At 41.3% G+C, this 24,086-nt stretch overlaps 1 protein-coding gene across 3 annotated transcripts in view; it reads left to right on the top strand.

The window, feature by feature from the left end:
• Positions 1-24,086, top strand: part of ptprfb (protein tyrosine phosphatase receptor type Fb) — a 180,385-nt gene that overhangs the window by 30,457 nt on the left and 125,842 nt on the right. For 2 of the 3 annotated variants that reach the window (XM_078264243.1, XM_078264241.1), the window contains exon 1: positions 12,235-12,605. The exons of the other annotated variant lie outside the window; for it this stretch is intronic. The gene's annotated coding sequence lies outside the window, so the exon portion shown is untranslated. Of the gene's footprint in view, positions 1-12,234; positions 12,606-24,086 lie in introns of those variants that run through there. 3 annotated transcript variants of the gene reach the window in all.

Below are 24,086 nucleotides of genomic sequence, written 5' to 3'. Positions count from 1 at the left end.
TCCTAAAGCAGACCGGGGTGGTGGTTCCCCTTTTCAAAAAGGGGGACCAGAGGGTGTGTGCCAATTACAGGGGTATCACACTTCTCAGCCTCCCAGGTAAAGTCTACTCCAAGGTGCTGGAAAGGAGGGTTCGGTCGATAGCCGAACCTCGGGTTGAAGAAGAACAATGCGGATTCCGTCCTGGTCGTGGAACAACGGACCAGATCTTTACTCTCGCAAGGATCCTGGAGGGAGCCTGGGAGTATGCCCAACCGGTCTACATGTGCTTTGTGGATCTGGAGAAGGCGTATGACCGGGTCCCCCGGGAGATACTGTGGGAGGTGCTGCGGGAGTATGGGGTGAGGGGGTCCCTTCTCAGGGCCATCCAATCTCTGTACGACCAAAGCGAGAGCTGTGTCCGGATTCTCGGCAGTAAGTCCGACTCGTTACAGGTGAGAGTTGGCCTCCGCCAGGGCTGCGCTTTGTCACCAATCCTGTTTGTAGTATTTATGGACAGGATATCGAGGCGTAGTCGGGGTGGAGGGGGGTTGCAGTTCGGTGGGCTGGGGATCTCATCGCTGCTTTTTGCAGATGATGTGGTCCTGATGGCATAATTGGCCTGTGACCTTCAGCACTCACTGGATCGGTTTGCAGCTGAGTGTGAAGCGGCTGGGATGAGGATCAGCACCTCTAAATCGGAGGCCATGGTTCTCAGCAGGAAAAAGGTAGGGAATGAGTCCTTACCCCAAGTGAAGGATGTTCAAGTATCTTGGGGTCTTGTTCGCGAGTGAGGGGACAATGGAGCGTGAGATTGGTCGGAGAATCGGCGCAGCGGGTGCGGTATTACATTCAATTTATCGCACCGTTGTGACGAAAAGAGAGCTGAGCCAGAAGGCAAAGCTCTCAATCTACCAGTCAGTTTTCATTCCTATCCTCACCTATGGTCGTGAATCCAGGTCCAGGGTACAAGCGGCCAAAATGGGTTTCCTCAGGAGGGTGGCTGGCATCTCCCTTAGAGATAGGGTGAGAAGCTCAGTCATCCGTGAGGAGCTCGGAGTAGAGCCGCTGCTCCTTCGCGTCGAAAGGAGCCAGTTGAGGTGGTTCGGGCATCTGGTAAGGATGCCCCCTGGGCACCTTCCCTAGTGAGGTGTTCCAGGCACGTCCAGCTGGGAGGAGGCCTCAGGGAAGACCCAGGACTAGGTGGAGGGATTATATCTCCAACCTGGCCTGGGAACGCCTCGGGATCCCCCAGTCGGAGCTGGTTAATGTGGCTCGGGAAAGGGAAGTTTGGGGTCCCCTGCTGGAGCTGCTACCCCCGTGACCCGATACCGGATAAGCGGACGAAGATGGATGGTTACATAATGCCTGTGCTGCTCTCTGGTGCTCCAAAATGGATGTTAGAGGCAACCGAAGCATCACTGTACATGCAGCTAGTTAACACTACAGTTGGCAGCAGGTAACGATAGCCTACCGTTAGCTAGTAGCTAGTTTAAACATGGTTATAATGCTGAAAACTAAACGGTCTTAAGTGTGGCTGTATTTCACTCGAAAGGATTCCAACACCGGGAAGTGCAACAGTCTGTGTTCAGTTGCGCCTCGTAAGCTCATGGTGCATTCAATTATGTTGTAAAGTACCCTTCTGCCATCTAGTGGTTCTTTTCTTAGTAGTTTAACAGCAATTGACAGGTGAAATAAGTTATTGTTATTACATTTTAAATAAATCATTTAAATTTGACCATATGGCCTTAACAATAAACAAGCTGTTCTTTATTGTCACCGACTGTCATTTTGTGCTCTTCTTTTGTTTTTTATGTATCAATTTATGCACCGTTTAGGCACCTAAACCATTTTAAAACTATCGTTTTAGCACCGGTATTGGCAAAAACCCAAACTATACCCAACCCTACTCACAACAGGGTCCAACAATAAGGATTACCAGATGCCCCGGAGCCATTAAAAAGTTGTATTGGGCTAGTTAATACACAGCCAGTTGGTCCGATTGGGCCAGTGCTCAAAAAAGTGCACGAGCAGAGTGTGTCTGCTCTACTCTCCAAGACTTCCCTCTGTAGCGCGAAGAATGAAACTGACAGGCTTGTTTACTTTATAAATGAAATAGCGCTTAATCCTAAAACAACATACGAAGTGAAACGCAAAATAACATTCATTGAGTCTTGGAGAAAAACACGACTGGGTTGAGAATGATGACTTGTGTTTAATATAGGCTATTTATTTTGCATAAATATATGTTTTGCAGCTGTATATTTTCAAACAGGAAAGAAAATCCTGTCTTTTAATTTTATATGATCACAGTCTGTTTTGATAAAATTGCTTGTGACATCTCACGTCTTTGACTTAGAACTGAACATTTAGCCCACTTTGTACAAAATACTGAGCTATATATTGATTGCCATTCAGTCTAAATGTAGGCTACAGAGATATTATTTCCATGGTCCATATCACCCAGCCCTATTACAATCTAAATGTTGCAGGTATTTGTAATAATAATATAATGTAAAAAGACAGATCTGATCATTGATCCAAATACCCAGAATTCACATTTCAGTGTCAAATTTGGAAGCGTCAGCGTGGTCAGACATGTTTTCACATTTTCCACATTCAAACACAAAGGTCACATTGAAAAGACAAGTGTAATGGACACACAGTGACAGAGAGGTGGCATTTGTCCACTGCAGTGCTATTTTTAATATTGTCAGAGATATAACCAGAGTGACAAAATTCATTACAGGGATCAGAAGTGATCTGAACATTTTCCTAGCGGGAAGCCTCTTCATAGGCGAACACCAGGCGAAACGCATTAGGAGATGTTAGAGGAAACTACATCACGGTTCACCTACCATTTCAGTTTGGGGCTGTCCGATGGGATCAGCTGCATGGCTCTCAGGCGAGAGATCGACTTTTGGAATGAGTAGAGGCCTAGCTTTTTTGACAGTCTAACTTTAAACCATGTAGCACCTCATGAAGTCTGATCTGTGATCATGATGGCATGCTCTGTTTACTGGGTAGCAATACGTGTGACCTTCAGTATGGCTTTGACCTCAGCCTGAAATATTTGATTACTAAAGGAAGTGGGGATTGTTCCTTGGTGCTTCAGTGTTACCCACTTGGTGGCCCTGTTAACGACATGCTTGTGGGTCAGACAGTAGGGAGCCTCAATGGAATTTAGTAACTCTAGAAATGCTTATCCCTTTGCCACACCCAGTGCAAACACTTGGTGATACAAACCCCATGACAAGAACGAATCTCTCTAATTTCATTTTATATTTGGTATTTTAATGTGTGGTGAAGATCATCAAGAACAGCCCATAAAATTGTGCATTTTGTGGTGGACTTGAATGACATTTAAGTCCTCAGTAGTTAGCATTAAATTAGCTCTTGACTCTTAGCGGAGTCACTTCATTCAAACTGTATTGCATCTAATACTGTTTTATCCTATTACTAACAATTTATATTACACTCAGAGTCAAAAGGTGCCTGTGCAGCGGCTGTGCTACTGTCTCTTTGGAAGCAAGAAGTCACTACTTGGTTTTTCCTCACACAATCCACTGGTGTCTGAGAGCGACATGACAGTTGGCCTAACTTGACTGTCAAAGTCCCAGAGGTGTTAAGCTTAAACATTGTGCTTGAGGAAAAGTTACAAATTTCCCAACAAAATTAAATAAAACCTATGAAATATTAGTTCATTTAAATGCTTAAGATTGGTGGTTAGAATTTGTATTGGTGTCTGAAGTAAGGTTGAGATGTGTGGGTATTTTCCCCAGTCTAGGTTTCCCCAGACATATTTGTCCCTGAGGTACAGTTGTCTTTTGTGTGTTTGTTTTTTTTGTACCGCCCCAAAGAGCACTGCACTTTAGCACTTCTACATTTAGCAAAACCTCCCCATCAAGAGGTAAAAACGGCACAAAGCTCTAGACTGCAAAATTGTACTTTCCCCTTGGAGCACTCAGATCTTTGTCATTATTAGCTGGCTCCCTTAGCCTCAGATTCTTCTTTTATAATGACAGAGATCAATGCCTTGGACCCAGTTTGGCTGATCTGCTATGCGCCAGAAATCCCAGAGATAAGTAGGTGTAACTCTTACTGTAAAAAGCAAAGTGAAGTTGCATGGGAGAAAGAGGAAATAACTGGTTTCTTCCCCATTATCACTCAGATTAATCCAGTCATTTCTTCTCTATAAATTTATGAGGCAGTGATGCTATAATAAGAAGTTTTATGTTGAATATTTAATTTCCTTAATTATTTTGGGTGAGCTTTCTAGTCAGTTGCGTGAAGTCCATTTGTTACTCCTAACTATGAATAGTTAATGAAGAGAAAAGCACATTTCAACATTTCCAGTAAGGCTGTAGTAGGCTCAGATTACAGTTTAGCTGTCAGTTATTTATTTAATGCATTCAAAAACACTATGTATTCCATTTGCAGTACAATTATCTCCTAACGCGTATCATTTGATAGCTGTTAAATATAGAGATCCAGTCTTACCATTAGGTCTAGTCTAAATCTAAGTTTGGACATTGGATTTAGGCTAATAAGATAGCAATTCGCAACACTTTGAAAATCACAAATCTTTATTATATATCAGTCACTTTTGTAATTCTTATAACCTTGGATACTAAATACTTATTTCCACAAAACGTCATTCCATTTTTGTTTCTTTTTGCTTTGATGTTTTCACTGTTTTGGTCAACAGAGGGTCCTTATCTTTCCCTGTCAGTCAAGCCATTGTTGAAGAGAGGGACCCTGCAAATGCAAAATGGCGCAAGTGATGGATTACTCTTTTATTTGGCAGGCTTTTCATCTGTTGAAATGGTGTGTGTGTGTGTGTGTGTGTGTGTGAGACAAATGGGAGATTTTTTTTATGTGCAGCGTTTTTTTAGGTTTGTTCTGCACATCTGGAAGAACACAGTGTTTCCCTGAGGTTGACTGCTGTGGGGCAGCGGGTGGGCTAACTCATTCTACCACCATACAAAATGCCATTCTCAAATGTAACACTTTCAAGTTTCTTCAACTATTTAGAGGGACTTTAGAATATTTATCAGTTACTTCCAAATCCACATGAACCTCTCTTCATATCAGCATAAATTAGATCCACCACACAGCACTTATTTAATACACCAAATTCGTCAGCACGTTAGTTGTTTACCACTGAACCTGTTAAACGGTACCAACAACGTTATCTTCACTTCGCCTGTCTCTCCTTTGCTCTACTCTCCGCTCCGTGTGTGCAGTGTGATGCCTTCCGTGGTCAGTGTAGGAGCTTTAGTTGATTATTATGGACGTGATCTGCGCCGTGTCCGTGCCTATGTATTTCGTCCGTTTCCACACTCGATGAAACACGAGAGCAAAGGATATTATGATCATGTAAAATTCAGTTTCAGTTTCAGCCGCAGCCAAAATTCATTTAGGGGAAACACTGAAAATTAACTGAAGCTGATCAATTCAAAAATGACCATGATTTCCGAATGTGAAGCATTAAAAAACAATTTGACTGCAGTTCAACTCAGAATTCCAAAATCTCAGTGTCCATTGGTTATATTTAAACTTTAAATCTGGGGTGGCAGTAGCTCACTCCGTAGGGAGTTGGGTTGGGAGCCAGAGGGTTGCTGGTTCAAGTCCCGAAAATACAGATGTGGACTGGTAGCTGGAGAGGTGCCAGTTCACCTCCTGGGCACTGCCAAGGTGCTCTTGAGCAAGGCACCAACTTGAACCGCTCAGGGCGCCTGAGTGTGTGTGTATTTCAGGCTTGTGTGCAGTGTGTAATAACAACAGAGTGTAAATTGTAATTTCCCCATTGGGCATCAATAAAGAGTATAAAAAATAAAATAAAAAAGTTAGTATAACACAGTATACAGGCAAAATATGCAGCCTACACATTAAAATTTGTGTTATGTTGTTATGAATATCAGTCTCACTACATCATAAGTTTTATATTGGATATATATATATATATATAATATTATATTATATTTCCATTTCATTTCATGTTAGTATAATCATGTAACTATTTAGACATATTATCAAGATATTAAACTATTTATTTGCATAGTCTAAGCCATACTCAGGCCCTTATCAGTTACTCATGCAATAAGCTAACTCATAATTTGTAGTTTATTTCCTGTTAGCAGTGGAAGCAGCCTTCTGCAATAATTTGATATCCCCCTCCTTTAGATTCCAGCAAAGTGAGGCACTCTAGTGCAAGCTTGGGGAGATTTCCTAATGAGAGCTATTAGCAATGCTGAAGTTGATGTGTGTTTTTGAATGCAGCCCTTTGTGTCCAAGTTGTTTTTCTTGCATGCCAATGGGAAATTATTAGAATAATAAAATGCTTATTAGAACACCACCAGTTTGTTCTCTGGAAAGTGATCTCAGAGAAACATGAGAAGCACTACAATCATGTGGTTGTTTTTATGTGGTTGAACATATCGCCATTGAACATCCACGAAGCATAGTGTGCATTTGAAAAGCAGTTGACACTTTTCACTGTAGCCTGACTGGCTACTTATCTTCATCAGTGCTAGCACCTTATCCTCTGTGTGAGGCAGAAATGTATTGTAGGTAAGCATCTAGAAAGCTGTCTTGGCAGAGACAAAGTGTAGCCTCCTCAGGTTGGGAGAGACTGCTCTGTGGGGCTTTTATGAGGAACCTCTTGCTGAAAATTTTTCAGATTTATCAAAGTCTCCTTAGTACACAGCATGCCCACTCCATCCGAAGTACTGCAGAAAGTAGAGGCCCCTGTTTGGATCATATCCTTGCCCTATTCTTTCGTACATTGCATGCTTGTGTGCAAGTTTTGTGCTTGTTTTGATGTTGGTTTCTAAGCCACATCTCTCTTGTTTTTTTCCAAAGGCAGTATATGTTTTACAAAAAAAGAGTGTGCTAAAACACTTAAATAAAAGACATAATTCGGCATTGTGCTTGTGTCGCCTCAGTACACATTTTGCTGTTTGGGAGTGGTTTTCCTTATTCTCTTAAGATGGCTGGCCATCATGGTACATGATAGACTTCATTTTACAAACGGCTCTGAAAAAATGACAGTTATTTGTAGCAGACAATTTTAAAGACAAGGTTTGAAAACTTTCAGGGAGAAATACACCATAAAAGAATCAGAGCTATCAGTTCCTCCTCCCACAATAACATCACGAAACAGGATGCATTGTAGAAACAGCTTGCGTCTTTGCGGATCTGTTGACGGTAGCCTGTGAAATGTAACACTGCTGAACAGCTGCTCACAGCACACCACAGCATTGCTCTTGCAATGACTTTTTCTTGATTGGAGAACTAAGTAGGATGCTTTTGCGATCCCTCTCTCCACCTTCACAAAAGGTGAACCATCTTGCGATAACCTGGTTTCGTAACCTTATAATATACTTGAAGGAAACCGCAGTGCTGAGGTGCTATCTTATCCAAAAATGCATCTGGCAGTAATCTCAGTGGAATGATCATTGATCAAAAAGACAAATAGAGGTCTGAAAATTAGACCAGGAGGAGACATATTTAGGTGGGAAAAGAAGTGAATTGAACCATGCAGGCTTTAGAGTAGGGGTTGGATGACATTGTAGGTCACCCGCTAAGACACGTTTGGACAAATGGAGCCAACATCCATATCATTGATTGCCAACTTACCCTTTGAAGTTGCACATACTTGCATTGAGTCCCTTGTCTTGCACGCTGTTCTCGACCTTGCTATATGCCTTTGGGGAACTCTTTAGTGCTAGAACAGCGACTGTGCAAAAATTAGGAATACAAGATGAAACAATAAAAAACGATGCTACGTCTCACAAACATTACCTCCCATAGTGCAGATTTCACCTCAAAGCGACTTTCTGAGCCGTCATTGCCACCCCCGTACTCCTCACTGTGTGCAGTATGCAAGAAGTCTCTGTCTCTGGAGAGGTTCAGGGAGCGCAGGGGGCCAGAGGGTGGAGAGGGGGCACAGTGCTGTAAAGTGCCTCAATGTCGCTTCATTTCCCCATTTTAATTGGGCTATCTAAATGCACCCCCGGTTTGTCAATACCCGCCAGGGTCCCAGATAAAAATGATTTGTCTCATGCATTTGGCGGCATGCTCTGCTGTTCCCCTTAGAGAGCGTGCCCCGCCAGTTGTCAGCAACAGTGTAATGGAGAACGCACTTTGTTTTTGTTTTGTACGTGTAGCAGGAAAATGTGTGCCTTTCTTTGTCAGTTCTACCCCTCTTGTCTTAGTTTTATTTCTTTTTTCCGTACTCTCATTCTGTCTGTAACTAACAAGTCAATATAGGTATGCATCTACCTTGATGGACACATATACAGACACAGAGGCACAGGGACACATGCACAAATTCACATGCTCTACACACATAGACACATCGGAACGGGCACTTACACACACACAGGCACTCACTGAAGGTCAGCAGTCTTATCTGTGTTTTTATGTGCTCTGGTTCCCACTGTCCTTGTGTTTTTCACACCTTCTGTCCCTCAGCGCTGGAGCTAGTGTTATCTGCAGACAGTCCTGAGAAACATTCAGTGTGCCCTTGGTGTTTGGACTGTTGAGCAGAAGTATGATGCTTACATCTGTGCAAATGCTGCTCCTTTATTCTCTTAACTGATGGATCATAAACATAATGTGGTGGCATGCATAAAGAAAATGAGAGCTAGTTTCATCAGGCTAGATATATAGCTTTCACATGCTTCCTGTGTAGCTTAAGCTATCATCCCTATAACAGACAGTATTTGTCCTAGATCACAGGCTGGGGTTAAATGTTACATTGATCATTTGAAAGTACCCTTTACCCATTTTGGAAATTATAATATGATCCATGTATGCAATATAGATACCACCCGATTGCAATCTGGATGTAAATTAGCTAGCAGAGACATCGTGACAGACAACAACAGTAACCAAGCCTCAGTAAATTGTGTATTGGGCTGGGAATTCTCAGCTAACAGGTGTTGCCCAGCTGTGCTTTTGGACATGATGACATAGTGCTAGTCTTAAGAGCCCATCAGCAGCAGCACACTGACTTTCACAGCTCAGTGTTTACGACACAGGTCAGCATTTTTTCACTGGCATGCAGCCAGAATTGTGTTCGTCAGGGACCCTGCTGAATGGGGAGATAAAGCACATTTAGTTGGATGCCATTTAAAGTAGGGATGCACTGATCCGACTTTTTCAGTCCCGATACCGATGCCTGGGCTTTGTGTATCTGTCGATACCGATCCGATACCGTTGTTGAATTAATAATACACTGTATACCTTCCACCTTATACCTTCCTTCCACCATGTGGAAGAGACTAAAGGCACCAGACTTTCCTAACTAAACATTACTTAACTAACTAAGACAAAATAACATAGATTAGAATGTATTGAATTCTTATTTATTTGTACACTCAACTCTTCCAGCATGCGACACACGTGCGACAGAGGGAAAAAAACTGACAAAACTGGATCGGCCCGTGGATCTGTTAATTTTTCCGATCCCCGATCCAGCTATTTTGTCAATATCGGGACCGATATCCGATCTTAATATCGGATCGGTGCACCCCTAATTTAAAGGATGCTTTTTGAAAAGTAGATAATAATATGTCTAGATGTGGTTTCAAAATACAGTAAATACAATATAATCTTGTAATGATACCTACCATTTATTCAGTCCATCTGTGATCTCCTGCCCCTAGAGCAAGAATCGTATTCTCTTACCTTGAAGCTGAACCTTGTTAAAATGTTTGGCAGACTTGTTCAATGGTGCAGACAGTTAATATTGATAAAGCCCAGGGTCAATGAGATTCATCCCATCCTACAGCAGCCAGCGCCGTTTCCCATCAGATAACTGTAGCTACCACAGAAGAGCTAAGGTGTCTGGCTTGATCCAGGTGTTCTTCACTTGCAGATAACCCTTGAGCTGCACAACTGATTTTGTTCATACAATAACTCACAAAATAAAGCCAGAACAAACATTGACCTCATAAAAGCATAAGACACTAGAATCTATTAAGTGGGTACTGTTAGCAGACAGGCTTAAAGCAGGGAGAGGCCGGCTTCTTCAGATTGAAGAGGTTGTCAACCTTTTCTTTCAGTCTAATGAAATGAGTGGGGGATGGGTGGTTGTCACAATGTTATAAATTAGGAGTAGGGGGTGTTTCCAACTCTTTTCAAGCTCTTGGGGCGGGGGGCTACAAAAACTCACTGGAGACAACAGTTTCATTTTGCATAGTTGGTTACTGCTCGAGTCTATCTGGGTTTTCAGTTTTACATTGCACTAATATGAGATTACACTAGAGATGAAATGGCTTATGCTGTGCAACTGACACACTACACTACTGTACACTACATTTCTGTAGCTCACAATTAATTTTCTCTCCCACTACCAGCCAATAATCTTTATCGCTACTTTTACCACTGTGTGATTTGTTCAGCGATTTGATCTCAGGTGAATGTGACATTTAAGTTGGCACAGACTCTTTACACCCACAAAAAAAAAATACTTTTTCTCCTCTCAGGGGTGTGTGGGTGTAATTATTATTACCCATAAGGTTTTCTAAAACTGAGTTTGCAAGGAATGAAAGGTTTCCAAAATATCCAGATTGGTTGCTCTCCTTTTTTTGCAGATAATTGTGATTTAAATTTAAGGAAGCTTTTGTAAATGGTGCATGCGTGAGATCCCATTTTTTCATTAGTAAAATAACACATACAGCTAGAATAAACTATACTGTATGTTAGGCCGTAAAAATTGAATTACTTTTGAATCAGATGACCCACATCCCATTTGTTCTCAACTAGAAGGAAAGTTAAAGATAAAACAATTCTTTTATTCTTACTAAAAAGTCAGTTGTATGCACAAATCTGCAGCCTCCAGTAAAATAAGACTGTCTCCCATTGTTAACAACAAAGAGAAATGTAGAACACATTGCAGTTTGCCATTTCCTTCAGCAGAGTTTAAGCCCAGAAGACATTCAACATTCTTGCTCTTTGTGGAAACCCTCATAAGTGTTTTTTAGAATCTCACTCTGAATATCTTTTGTTACTTACTGTATCAGCAGTACTGCCCTGCTTATATTATTAAGAATTACACTAGCCAACAGTATGGCAATTCTTCAAGTTTATTTTCCCTTTCAGAAAGTATTAACATATTATGATATAATTGTAATATATAATTTAATTTTTAATGCACCATGATATTATATATGGCTTCATCTGAAAACAATTGTCTCGACTAGGTCACAGCTTGCAGCGTCAGCAATGCCACTGATATATATAAAAACCCATCATTACGTCGAGGGCGAAACATCGTTGAAACATTGCTGGATGAGTCAAGTTACAGTCCACACAGTATTATTGGGATAAATGAGCAAACCTCTCCCCAAGGTCCCGAGGCTCTGTGATCTATTAAGGCGCTGTCGTCTCGGATGGTGAATCTCAGAGAGCGAGGGAATTTTTGGGGAAGAGAGTGGTTGTGCTGACATCCTCTCTCAGTGCAATCCCTTGTCCTTGTAGGACAGAAGAGAAAAACAGCACCAGCGGCTGACTTGGCCGTTCCTCTGAGCTCTGTCATAAATCCAACTGAACATTTCGGAACATCTGTTGTGGATGATTAGCTCCACGGCTAGCCGAGTTTGACCGGAGGGAGTGAGAACTAGTGTGTTTGGTTGGTTGTGTGTGTGTGTGTGTGTGTCCTCAATGCCTTGCTGATTTAAGAATGGGGATTTTACATATATTTATTTTGTTCCTTTCTTTAGCAAGAGAGCGAGATAGGGAAAAATTATTTTTTAAACAAGTTCATTATCCACAATTCACGTTACTCGACATGTTATATTTGCACAGTCCCGTGGGAATGCTTGTATGTTTCAAGGTCACACTTTGTTAACCCCGTAGTTTCAGTGATAATGACATGGCAAATTGATTTGGAAATATATGCAGGAGTTCCATTGAAAGTAGAATTGGGAATGTTGGCCATGCCAGTTAGCCTGCTTATTTTAATCAGGTTTAGGATAAGCCTGCACATTAGGTCACATTATCTCGCTGGAAGCTGGTTAATAGATGACAAAATGGAGTCTCTCTACTGCAGAAATACATAACATCACGTGTACTTGTACCTCAAATCTTTTTTTTCTACATGCAGGTGCACTGCACACTACATTGTTTCTCATTGGCCAAGGTTCAAAAAGGTAAGGCCCCTTAGCCTCCTCCCTCTGCACACTGAAATCTGACACCAGTGACATCACATTGTGGGTTTGGCTTCTCCCAGGCAGTCCCTGAACACCCGCTCAGTGTGTGTCTGAAACAAGCTCTGCCTCAGAAGGATCTCTCCCCCTAGCCACATTTCTCTATCGCCACAGCTGGAAACGTATTGCTGGAGAGCCAAAAGACAGTTCCTCTGGTTTAATGAAATGCTGTAAATGGAATAACTGAGCAAGAACTGGAGACTACTTTCGCTCAAACACTTTTTTATAAGACATCGTTCTGGGATAATCTTTAGTGGATACTGCTGGATTTTCTTTTCCAGGATTTGGATACTCTCTTGAGATTTCTCTCTCTCTCTCTCTCTCTCTCTCTCTCTCTCTCTCTCTCTCTCTCTCTCTGGAATAAGGAATACAAATAATTTATTTATAAGTGGACCTAATTGAGATGCATTGGTAAGTGTGAATTTTCTACCACATAATTGTTATACCTTGTCAGTGAAGAAAACTAAAGTTATTACTTTTTTAATAAGAGCTGAGGCACAGGTGCATTTTTTTTTAAACTGGCAGGGCTTTATTTTTCTATCTATTCCTGTTCCAGTATGTATTTAGTTTTCATCTTGGGATATACCTTTTACAAGTTGCCTCTTAAAAGTATAAAAGTAACGAAATAAGATGATGTGTTACACTTAAATAGTCAGGTATTTTCTTACTATTCTTTTGTCCCTTTTTCTTTTGTCCTTGCTCACTCTTGCTTGTTAAGCCAAAACAATAGTTTAACCTCGTCTTGGCTTAGCTCTATTGGCTGACTCTCTGGCAAATTGCCCTGTCTGGTGCGAGCCCTCCCCTACGTATTCAGAGGACTTTGAATAGAAGGGCCATAGAATGTCCCTTAGCTACCGCTGCTAAGGTGAGGCACCATGCCGTTCTACTGCATTAGGGCCTACACTGAGGCCAAACAACCTGTTTTTCCAGTTGTCTTTATCTCCCTGGGCAATCTGGAGGGTAAAGTTTCAGCGACAAGAATTCCAGTTAGAAGGAGACACTGAAACACTTTGAAATTCAAGATAATTGTAGAGGAGAACTTTTGGCAGTCACAAATTATGATTTTTGGAAAATGTTTTGGCCTTGCTTTCAACAAAGTTTAACCTGTAATGCATGTCTTTAAGTGTAGTTTAAAGTTAAAAAGTTGTTTCTCTTACCGTGATTATCAGCTATACCTTTGTTGAAAGACACCCAAACTTTTTGTACCTTCATTTCAACAAAGCTTATCGTAATTATGTCTTAAATTATTTGATATGCTTGTGTGAGAAACTTCTTTGAACTTGTGAGTTCATCTTGTCCTTGTTAACAATAAATGTGTTGCTCAATACGAGGAGCCTGGTCCCTTTTATATCCCTTTTGCAAAATGCTTTTTTTCCCATCAAAGCTGTCTTAAGCTTTTAAACTACCTAGTGTACAACATGTCTGTCTCGTTTTGTTTGGCCATTGAAACGGCTAGACTTCCCCTCAGGTATGTCTCACTGCAATGGGATGTTTTCTTTCTTAGTTGAGCTTGCGATTTATTTATTTATTGTTTACATTTGACCTTTTTTAGTTTATGATTCAGAACTGCAACCCAGACTCTACAACCCCCCTCTTTTTAGTCTTGGGAGAGGTAACTCAGACTTGATTAAAAAATGACCTTGAGGCAAAACTCAAGACAGACACTTTGTTAAAATGTCTTTTCAGCTGCTCAGTAGCATGAACAAAAAAGACAAAAAACTGTCAGCAACGGTCATTTGTTTAAATAAAGCCAATCCCTGTCCACACTGGATGACCTGTAGGTCGTCCTCCTTCCAAACTACAGCCATTTGTATACTACTGCTCCTTATTAGATTCCCTGACTAACAGACAAAATATCCATCACTTAAATGACTACCTCAGCTGAATTCTTTCCTTTTAAATAAATTACTCTGTGGAACAGTCAATCATTCAATCTCTCTACCCATCGGATTCCTCAAAAGTAATTATGGGCTGAGCATATTGATTTTTCCATAGAACTTGATTTCTAATCATCGTTGAATTGGGTGATGTGTAATGGCCTGTTAACGCATGATGGATCTGCTTAATCACTCTAGTCCCAGTTGGGACATGAAAGAGCTTGCTTACAATCACAGATCAATGTCTGTGAAGGCAATTGTGTCAGTTGAGCCAGACATGTTGGCTATGACGCATACTGTAAGTGGACAGAAAACCTACTAGCTTGTGTTGGGTAATTAAAGTTCAAAGCTGTCATGCTGTACCTGACGTGTAGACATATTTATGATTAGGTCTCTGACTTTAAAATGCCTGCAGAGGGAAGTTTCTCATTTGTTTTTATGTCAGGAACTGGCCTGATGGTGACAAGGTTGTGAGTAGTTGTTTTATGATGACAAGGCCTAATTGTCAATCCTCTGTTCTGTACTAAAAACATGTTTATGCAGATAGGGTTGAGTGTGCCAGATATGTCCTGCATAATGTCAATCAGAGGCTACCGCCTGTGTGATGTGTTAGCTGTGGTGATAGTCACTTTTTTGTCCCAGTTGTGACACTTCTTTGCAGACTGTCGCTCATTCATTGTGACAGGTACTGGGGAGAAGGTTTAGAAAAAATGGCTTCTTTACAACTAAAATCAGCAGTGTTTTGACAAGAAACACTTTCCCTCAGATGCCTCAAGCAGAGACCTCATTTGATTGAACTAGCTCTATGTCTATGCTTTGACATCTACAAAGGCTTCCTAAACACACATTAAGGTTTTGACATGAGATCATATCCAAATTAGCAGACAGGTTTATTTTATATAAATCGTAACTGTAAAAACCCACTGCATCTGTGGCAGTGTAGCTTTAGCTCAACAGAACAGTCAAACCTGGCATTAACATGTGTCTTGGGTGATCCGATCACAAGTGGACAGCTCTAAGTGAGGTGTGAATGCACCCAAGAAACATTGAGGATGCATTGAGGTCCGGTCTCTCAGACCACATTCGGAGGTGGTCTTGGCTGCATATGACCACATGCTTTTAGTAGTGTGTACGCGAATGTGTTCTGGGCCAAATTAAAGGAGCGCCTACTTAACTGACACCCTCTGCGTAAGCGGAAGTACGTACTCATTTGCTGGCTTTGTCCATGACATCTGAAAATTTCGAAAAATGCATAGAAATATATGAGTGCGTCAAACATCTTGGGCGATTTATTTTGCCTGGAACATGCCAAGCAATATACCCAGTTTGTATTGTTTTGACTTCTTCAGTGGGGTGGTGTGACTTTCCCATGAGGTGGCAAAACTTAGGCTAAAATTAGTATTTTGAAAGTATTTATCATGTCACAGAAACTGCTTAGAGTGAATCTTATGTTTTAGATGATATTCTTATACTGTTGGTGATGTGTCTGTGTTTTTGTTCTGGTGCTCTGCACAGATCGGACACCTGCCCACCGGCTCTCTGGAGCTCTATGCTCCGCCGTTGCCTGGCAATGTGTCGGTGGCATGGAGGTCCCTGATTACTGCCGGTAGACAATAACTTTATATTTTTGGTTCATAAAATGTTCACAAAAATGAAGGATATTACTACTGCTGCATCTCGCTTGGTCTTTGCAAATGGAAATGATGCAAGTTTAATTGCATAAAGGGGAAGTGAGATTACTTTCCAAGTGGCCACTCAAAACACATGTGGAGACACGATCTAATGCCAGGTGTGAACTGACATACTTAGGATACATCCACACCAATACGATTTTTTTTAAACGGATAACTTTTGCTATGTTTAATCCTTGCATCTACACTACTTCAGTGTTGAAGAACCCCTAAAACGGAGACATTTAAGACACTGCTGACCCCTTAATTTTAGTTTGAAAACTCCTGGGTTGTGTTTTAGTCTGGGCAGGCAGAAACAGAGACCTTTGGAAACAATGACGCAGACACCCACGTTCATTTCCTTATTGGGTCTTATCATCCTTCCCTGATTCGTCACACCCCTGTCACCCAAGATGCATGTCAATGCCAGGTCTGAAAAGGGCCATTGTCTCTTTAAACTGAATTCAAGTGGACCATAATGCACAGGCTTAGATGATATTAAGCTCTTTTCTTACCTTCTGTCCTTTTATGTACTCTTTTTTACATTCTATATTCGATTCTACATTTTAGGTGTATCTCTATAGTATCTAAATGTAATGCCCAGTTATAGCTAGCCAACAGAGGTCTGTTTTGTGCTTATATCCTTGCACCTCTTGCATCATTTAAACCTCAGCTCTATGCATTACAGCCATGGGTTTTTCAATGGGAACACAAATCCACTTTGTCAGAGAGGACATTTCCCTCCTTGCGCAAAACTAATTTCAATTCCACATCATCCCTTTACGCCTCCACGTTGATTGAAACAGCCTCCATTTTCAGCCTCCATTTTCTGGGGCAGCTGCAGTTTTTGTACTCTTATGAATGACAAGGCCAAAGCTTATGATTTTGTATGTAAAATGTGCAGCAATGCAAGTTGGAGACATACAGTGGCAATGGACGAATTCTACCATGCATTAAACTATTTAAAATGAGAATGCTAGGGATCACTGTTGCTCTGTTGCATGATACCTTGAAGGTTATATCATGTAATTATTGTAGGATAGGCTGCTTAATATCTTATATAGTTTTTTTCTGCAGAGAGACAATGTCAAATTGGTTGCTTGTGGGCTGCCATTAAAGGGAATTAAAGGTCCCAGACTTGCAGCTTTACCTTGCTCTTGAGTGTGAGGGGATAACTGATGCTAAACTGCAGTAAAGCAAATAAAATTGAATGTGTTTTTGATTTATTTGGTGCTTGGTTCTGTAAGTATAGTCATGTGGCTGATTTATCCCTCTGCCTCTACCACCGCCCTTGTTTGCTTAGCTTCCCAATTTCTACAAATGCCTGGCTTAGATTCGACATTCTACTTGATTACTTTATCAGCCCTCCTGTCACTTCCTCCAAAGTTATGACCTCTTTTTTAACAGTCCACTGCTGCTGTTCTCAAATAGGCACAATAAGGACTTGCCTCTCTCTATCAATAAGATGCCATATAATGGAATAATAAGTATATTATATATATAATAACTTTGCAGTCTTGGATACCCATACACAGACTTGGACATACCCATTCTACTAGCATCTGACAGTATGGCCCGTGTGTTACATGTTTGGAGTAGGGTGTATTCAGCATCAGTATAACGTTTGGCTTTTGTTCATCTTGTGGTTCATCCTCAAATGCAGGTAATGACTTTTCTTCCTGCAGAACTCTGAGGTCCCTGGCTTGTTTTGGGAAGATGGATGGGGATTCATTTGGTTTCATTATAATGGCTGACTTATTTATAGCCTGCCTGTGCAGCGCCTCTTGGCCCACTGTGGCCCTGTAAGGATGCTGGGGGCTGAGGCGTTGATGAAACATTCCTGTGTCCAGGGGGTATTCTCTGAGGAGAGCACTGCTTGTTTAAGGGAGGGCAGCGGGGTGACAATGCAAGAACCATGGGCAAGGCCACTGAAATCTAATTCCACAAGCTCTGCCTAGCTACAGCATTCCTGCTTGAGAGCTTTCACCTATCAAAAGTCTTGCACTGTGGGGGTGTTAGGCTACGTAATGATACCACATAGCCTAACAACATGGGGGAAACTATGTAATGTGATCTGGTCCTATAAAAGTACTTACCACAAAGGAAGGGAAGAAAGAACTTGCTTAGACAACTCCTATGAAACATCCTTTAATATTTTACTTATGCACAGTTTGGAGTTTGTAGTTTCACAGCACCAATCCCAAACCTTTATCTGGATCTCCCCCTTCAGCCTCAGAGATTACCGCTTCACAAACCCTGGAGCCGGGATGCTGTCTGCCTGGTAATTTGATGGCTAATCCCCTGCCTCTTCCCTACAAATCTCTTCCCTGATAAAGGGGTTGATTCTACATTAGTAAACATGGGAGACTTGGCTGCCTAGGCTGACAGTCAGACAAGAGGACTTGTTGATGAAAGAGGAAGTACAGGGATAACCAGTTCCCGCTTTATAGTTAATAGGAAAGTCCTTTTGCATATCATTCTTCGAAACTCAATTTAAGATGAACATTTTAACCATGGAAAAGCATTTAAGCTTGCTGGTAAGGTGATCTAATTTCATGTATGAGGTAACTAATGCATAGTACATTTCTGCACATGTTGGTCAAGGCATTAAAAAATCCCCCTTGGTCAGTATCCCACGATGATAATGGTTTTAATAGTTTGGTGGTGAGCTGCAAATGTGTTGTACTTTACAGAGAGTTACCATACAGTCCATTGTAAATGCACATGCATTACCTTTTTGACCTGAATATGTTATCCTAATGATCACTGTGCTTCTGCCGCGGCTAGACACGATGGGTCACTTAAAAGGAATTCCCTTCCTCAGATCTTTCTTCACAGGCTTGTACTGGGCTGTATGGACTGACTAAGTGACCAAAGCATTGCTAGATTGCAGGCTGTAATCCTCATGAGAGTTTTATTAGGGCATGTTAGCCTATGCCCCTTACATGATTTTTGTTTTCTGGAGGGTTGTTCACCTCCTGTGATGGGGCATCAACAACGCACTAAGCCCGGGAATCAAAACTGACACCTTGAGCCGAAACATGCTCAACAAACAGGATGTGGCAAGATAGCATTTCCCAGTCTATGGAATTACTTCAGCTTGATAACTGCAACATTGGCTGTGATGGCTTTTCATTTGCTGACCTGGCAGAGGCACTTTAGGTGTCAGAGTAGATCTGGGTGGGGTGAGTGACAGGTCCTGTCCCTGCGTGTCTTTCTCTATGTGTAACGGCTGGTGTTCAGTCTAATCGTTGTCAGAGAGTGAGATGACATTTCAGGAACAATTTTATGAGAGTTCTGTTTTCAGCACATCACAGACCAGTCAAACATCACAACTATACAAATAGACTGCATTGAGGGCTCCATGTTTTGCATGTTTGTGTTTTTTTGACTTTGTAATAATTTGCAAATGCAAGCGCTACACTTTATCCACACATCTTTGAACAACATATTGTATTTTATGTAGTCAGAGCACTACCTTTGCTGTTATTTAGGGTTCTTAATTCATTTTTTAAAACATGCAACTGTAGTTTAAGTGACCTAATTAATAAGTTTTACTGATTTTTCCATAAATGGCACCAGTTTTTACTCTGAAGATAGCATCTCTGGCATCTTCACTTATAATTTCTGCTCTTCTTTCATAGAAGACTTGATCTAAATACCAGAATACCAAAATATTAATGCTTGATTGGACGTATCCGCTCTCTTGTCTAGATTATTTTTTTATGAAGTGGATTTTCACTGAACTATTTGATTAGTCAGTAAAATCCTGTTTCTCACAGTCAATTTGTGTGTATATCTTGTTAGCCAAGCTGCAGAACAGTGACTCTACACTGGTGGTAATTGATAGTCTGGAGGCTGTCTCAGCTGCAGGTAAATCCTATCTGCAGCTGAACTGTGAGGAAGAGGAGTTGGGTAGGGGAGAGAGTATAAATAAGTCTTATAAGGACTAAGGATTTCAGAATAACTAGAGGGGATGTTGGAGGGAAAGAGGACGAGGATAGCAGATATCATAGAAAGGGTGATAGTGGGAGAAATGTTTAATAAGGCAGAGGTTTTCACTCGCAGACAGTTGAAATTTCTTCAAGATTGCACAGGCTTAAATGTACATTTAGGCTGTATTTTTCTCAAGAACATTGCTCTGAAGAACAGTGTATTACCCCATGTCATCTTTGTTCTGTATCCATTGCTTGCCTAGTACACAAAGATAAGTACAGAGGTTTAAGTGTGGCTTTTGCCTCTTTTAAAACGTTTCATCAGATTGACAGAGTGAAATTCAGTCCTATGCGTTGCCCAGGGAGATGTAGTCCTACTGTAGAAAGAAAGCAAGAGAGAGCAAAAACGGGTCGAGAGTGTGAGAGATTGGTCCCAGTGAGAGATTCATAGTTAGTAATGAGGGCGTTGGTGGAGTGCAAGTCGTCGTGTTGTGGCGCTGGCCTGTCAGTATAACGGACCTTGCTAGTCAGCTGGCAATCGATTGTACTGCTCACGACCTCGTCTGCCTGTTGTTCTTCACTCTTCCTGTCTGTCAACCTGCCACCCAGAGATGGAGGACGAAGCAGAATCTTCTCCCAGACGACAGATACAGTGTCCAGATACTTTCTCATTACCCAAAAGGTGGCATGAGGTGAGGTGTAGGGGAAGCCAGGCTGACTCCACATTTGCTGAGAATGTAACGTAAAGAGAAAGCCTCAGGAGTAACTTCCAAATTAATTCCTTTTTGTTTTTGGTAACTTTCAGCCTTCAGTTGGTTTATTAAATGTGAATTTGACTTGTGTTTTTAGGGCTGCCACTCATGATTTATGTTTCTTATTAATGAATCTGTGAAGTTTTTTTGTATTAGTCTATTAAATGTCAGAAAATAGTAAAATGCCCATTGAAACTTTACAGAGCCACGGGGTTGCTTTTAAATTCCTTGTTCTGTTTGACCAAAAGTCCAAAACCTAAATATATTCCATCTATGCTGATATATAACTAGGGCTGAACGATATGAAAACATAATCTAATTGCGATTTTATTTAGGCCAATATTGTTATTACGATTTAGTATGCCATTAATTTAAAAAAGTTCCTTAACTTCCTCTATCTTCTTCCTTATCTGTAGCATTATTATTGTTATTGAACATTTTACCTGATATCCTGTCAGTAAAGCCTTATTTATGGTTCTGCTTTGAATCTACGCCGTAGGGCCGCACATAGGTATGCGTAGATACGTACCCTACGCCGTACCTGCTTCTTCGCGATCAACATGAAATCAAAGAGAGGGTTAACTTTTATGCTACAACTTTCCGACCGTGGTCAGAAAGCACAGGGTGAGGGCTAGAACAACGCAGACACACCAGCGCACAAGTAAAAATCCTCCCAATGGCGTAGGCCACTTACGTAGGCTACGGTGTAGGTTCTGCTTAGATCGACTGTAAATCGGACAGAAACACAAACTTAAGTGCACACTGACTATGGCTCTACCACTCGAAATATTTAGATAACTCAGAGCCTCATTGTAAATATGTTAACTGTTCCTGCTTCGGCTTCCAGACCGTGGTCGGCATGTTGATGCTCACTCTGGGCTTGATGAGCTAAGGCATTTATTCACAGTCAAACTAAAACCTACACTGTACATTTACTATCACTTGACAACTTTACTGCAAATTTGTTCTCTGCTCCGATCGCCAACCCCTGTCTGCTCTGAGCGCATCCAACGTCTCTCTCTCCCTCGCTCAACCACACACATTATGCTGCTCTTACAACAATGTAATATGTGGATTGCACTTAAACCCGACATAGGCCATTTTCACACAGTAGTACTGAATCTACAGTACTTTTATTTACAGTTGTCACATTGAGCGTAGGGCAGCGTGTGTGCACATAAAGCCCACGGGGCCAGGTGTTATGTGTTTCTGACCCTCTGGTTAGTTAGATTGTGTAGCATTCAAAATTTCACATTTGCTATTTGAAAATTGTGTTCTATTACTGTACATTGCGATATCGATTTGAATTAATTGTTCAGTTCACACATTTGAGAAGCTGGAAACAGAGGACATATGACATATTTTCTTAGTAATTCACTGAAATGATAAATTGAACATCAAAATTGTTGCAGATACATTTTCTGTCCATTGACTAATCAATGGATTACATAATTGTTTTAACTCTAGAAAAAAAAAAACTGTCTTGTTTTTGTATTTGCATTTGAAAAGCAATTTACAACTATTTTGATTAAAAACTGATTATCAAATTTGTTGTTGATTCATTTTCTATCAACAGAACACAAACACGTTTGGGCATCTCCCTCTGTTTCCAATAGAAATACAGTTCTGCTTATATCATGTAGGACAAAATGTTGGATTAGACACAGATAGAATGAAATTTGTGGTGAGTGAAGAGGCTACATCTTTGTAGTTAATTGCTCTATAGCAGAAACAGTTTTTAGAAGTACTGTACTTGTTTGATGAACATGGTCTAAGCTGAGTGTCCATGCTTCTCTTGCCCTTTATCGACTCGGCCCTGCATATTCCGCACTCATCTCTTTTACATTTTAAATCCCCAGCCCTCCGGAGAGCGATGGGGATATATGGTTCCATCTGCTCCAACAGACTGGCTTGTGGCTCAGACAGAGAAAGAGACAGAGAAGGAGACATGGCAGAGAGAGAGAGAGAGAGAGAGAGAGAGAGAGAGAGAGAAATAGAGGGATGGAGAGAAACATAGACTGACAGAAAGACAGAATGGCTTATTAGAATCTGCCTCTTTTCACTAGTTAGACGGGCTGAGAGGATAGCTGTCTGGAATAAAACACTGGAAAAAAAGTTGGATTAGGGTGCGGGGATCCTCTTTATTCCACATTTGCAATGGCAACTAAGCCATGTTAAATCTTAGGTTAGGTCCCAACTGTTTCAGGTAGACCAGGAGTCTTGGGTTTCCTTGGTGTAACACAGGGTTTTTGTTTCAAGATAGCTCTCAGAATAGCATATGTTATGTGTGCCTTTAGATTCCTCAAACACGTTTCTCATCAAGGGGTCCTCCTTTCTAAATAGAACCTTATGCTTCGCCCCAGACACCATCAGGTCCAATGTTTCTGTTTCCCACCACAGATGCTTGGTTATATAGGAAGTGCTTTTCTCAGCCTTCCCTGAGTTAGTCTAACAGTTTCATCCTAACATTTCATCTTTAACAGAAGCCAAACAAGCCCAAAACTATCCAGTATAATATGAAAAATCTTGGACATTATGTGTCATGAAGTGAATGTAGAATTGCATGACCTCACCTCTGTGTTTAGTGGTGATACCTTAGAGGAGTATTGTTGCACTTGCTATTGTTGACTAGGGCTGGGTACCGAATGAAATACTTTTTAGGCACAGACCGAATTGCCTCCTTAGTATCCAGTATTGAAAAATGCCTCGTCATTACCCAATTTCAATACCTAAGGAGCAAATCTTATCAGCGGCAGTGAGCCAATAAGCATGCAGCATGCTTCTGCCAAGATCTAATAATGTCTGTGATTGGCTGTCTAACGTTACACATAGAGATACGCAGGAAAAACGCTACGTTACACACAGAGACGGGGCTCACGTATTAGGAGCTTAAAAATAAAAATGTGTGCTATAATGTTGTAATTTCCTTTAATTTATTTTATGAAATTGGTATCGAAAAAAGTATCATTTAGGAACCGGTATCAAAGTCACAGTATTGGTATCGGTACCGGTGTTTAATATTTTTGAACGATACCCAGCCCTATTGTTGACATACCAGTTCCTCAGAATTAGATTTCAGACATGAAAATCACTCACCTTTCGGCGAAATTCGCCGTTTTGAAACCAAAATAGGTGACCTACGTGAATCGTGTAGATTCGATGAGAAAATGTTTAAGGGGGAGGGGGGCGTTAAACGAGTTCTAGCCAATCAGATGCAAAGTAGGGCGGGTCTTTGCCGAAATGTGAGAGTGCTGTGCCGGTGTGGTCTCCGTGGTAACGCGGCTAAAAAAAATGGAGGCAAAGTTTATCAAACTTGGAGCATGTAGCTAGATACAGGCAGCTTTAGTTGAGAAAGGAGTTAAAACAAATGGCGCTGGGCATTGAGGACAAGAGGAAAAGGGTGGAGACGGGAAGCCATTTAGCACTTGGTGCCTCAAATTGAGGGAGCCGGGTGCTTGCTTCTGCAGCTCATGTTCAAGGAAGACACTGTACGGCAGCAGCGGCAAGACAGTGCTTGCTAGTCACAAAGCTTCGGTCCGTGCACTCTGTCTGTAATACGAGTACGTTACCGGCAACGACCGCTACCGTTGCGACTGTGCCTTTACTGACCGACCGTGATACAAACAATACAAGTCTACAATGTGCACGTTCATAGCGG

This window comes from Sander vitreus, chromosome 12 (assembly GCF_031162955.1).
Source record: "Sander vitreus isolate 19-12246 chromosome 12, sanVit1, whole genome shotgun sequence".
NCBI classification, from domain to species: Eukaryota; Metazoa; Chordata; class Actinopteri; order Perciformes; family Percidae; genus Sander; species Sander vitreus.
This window is presented reverse-complemented; position numbering and strand designations above follow the sequence as displayed.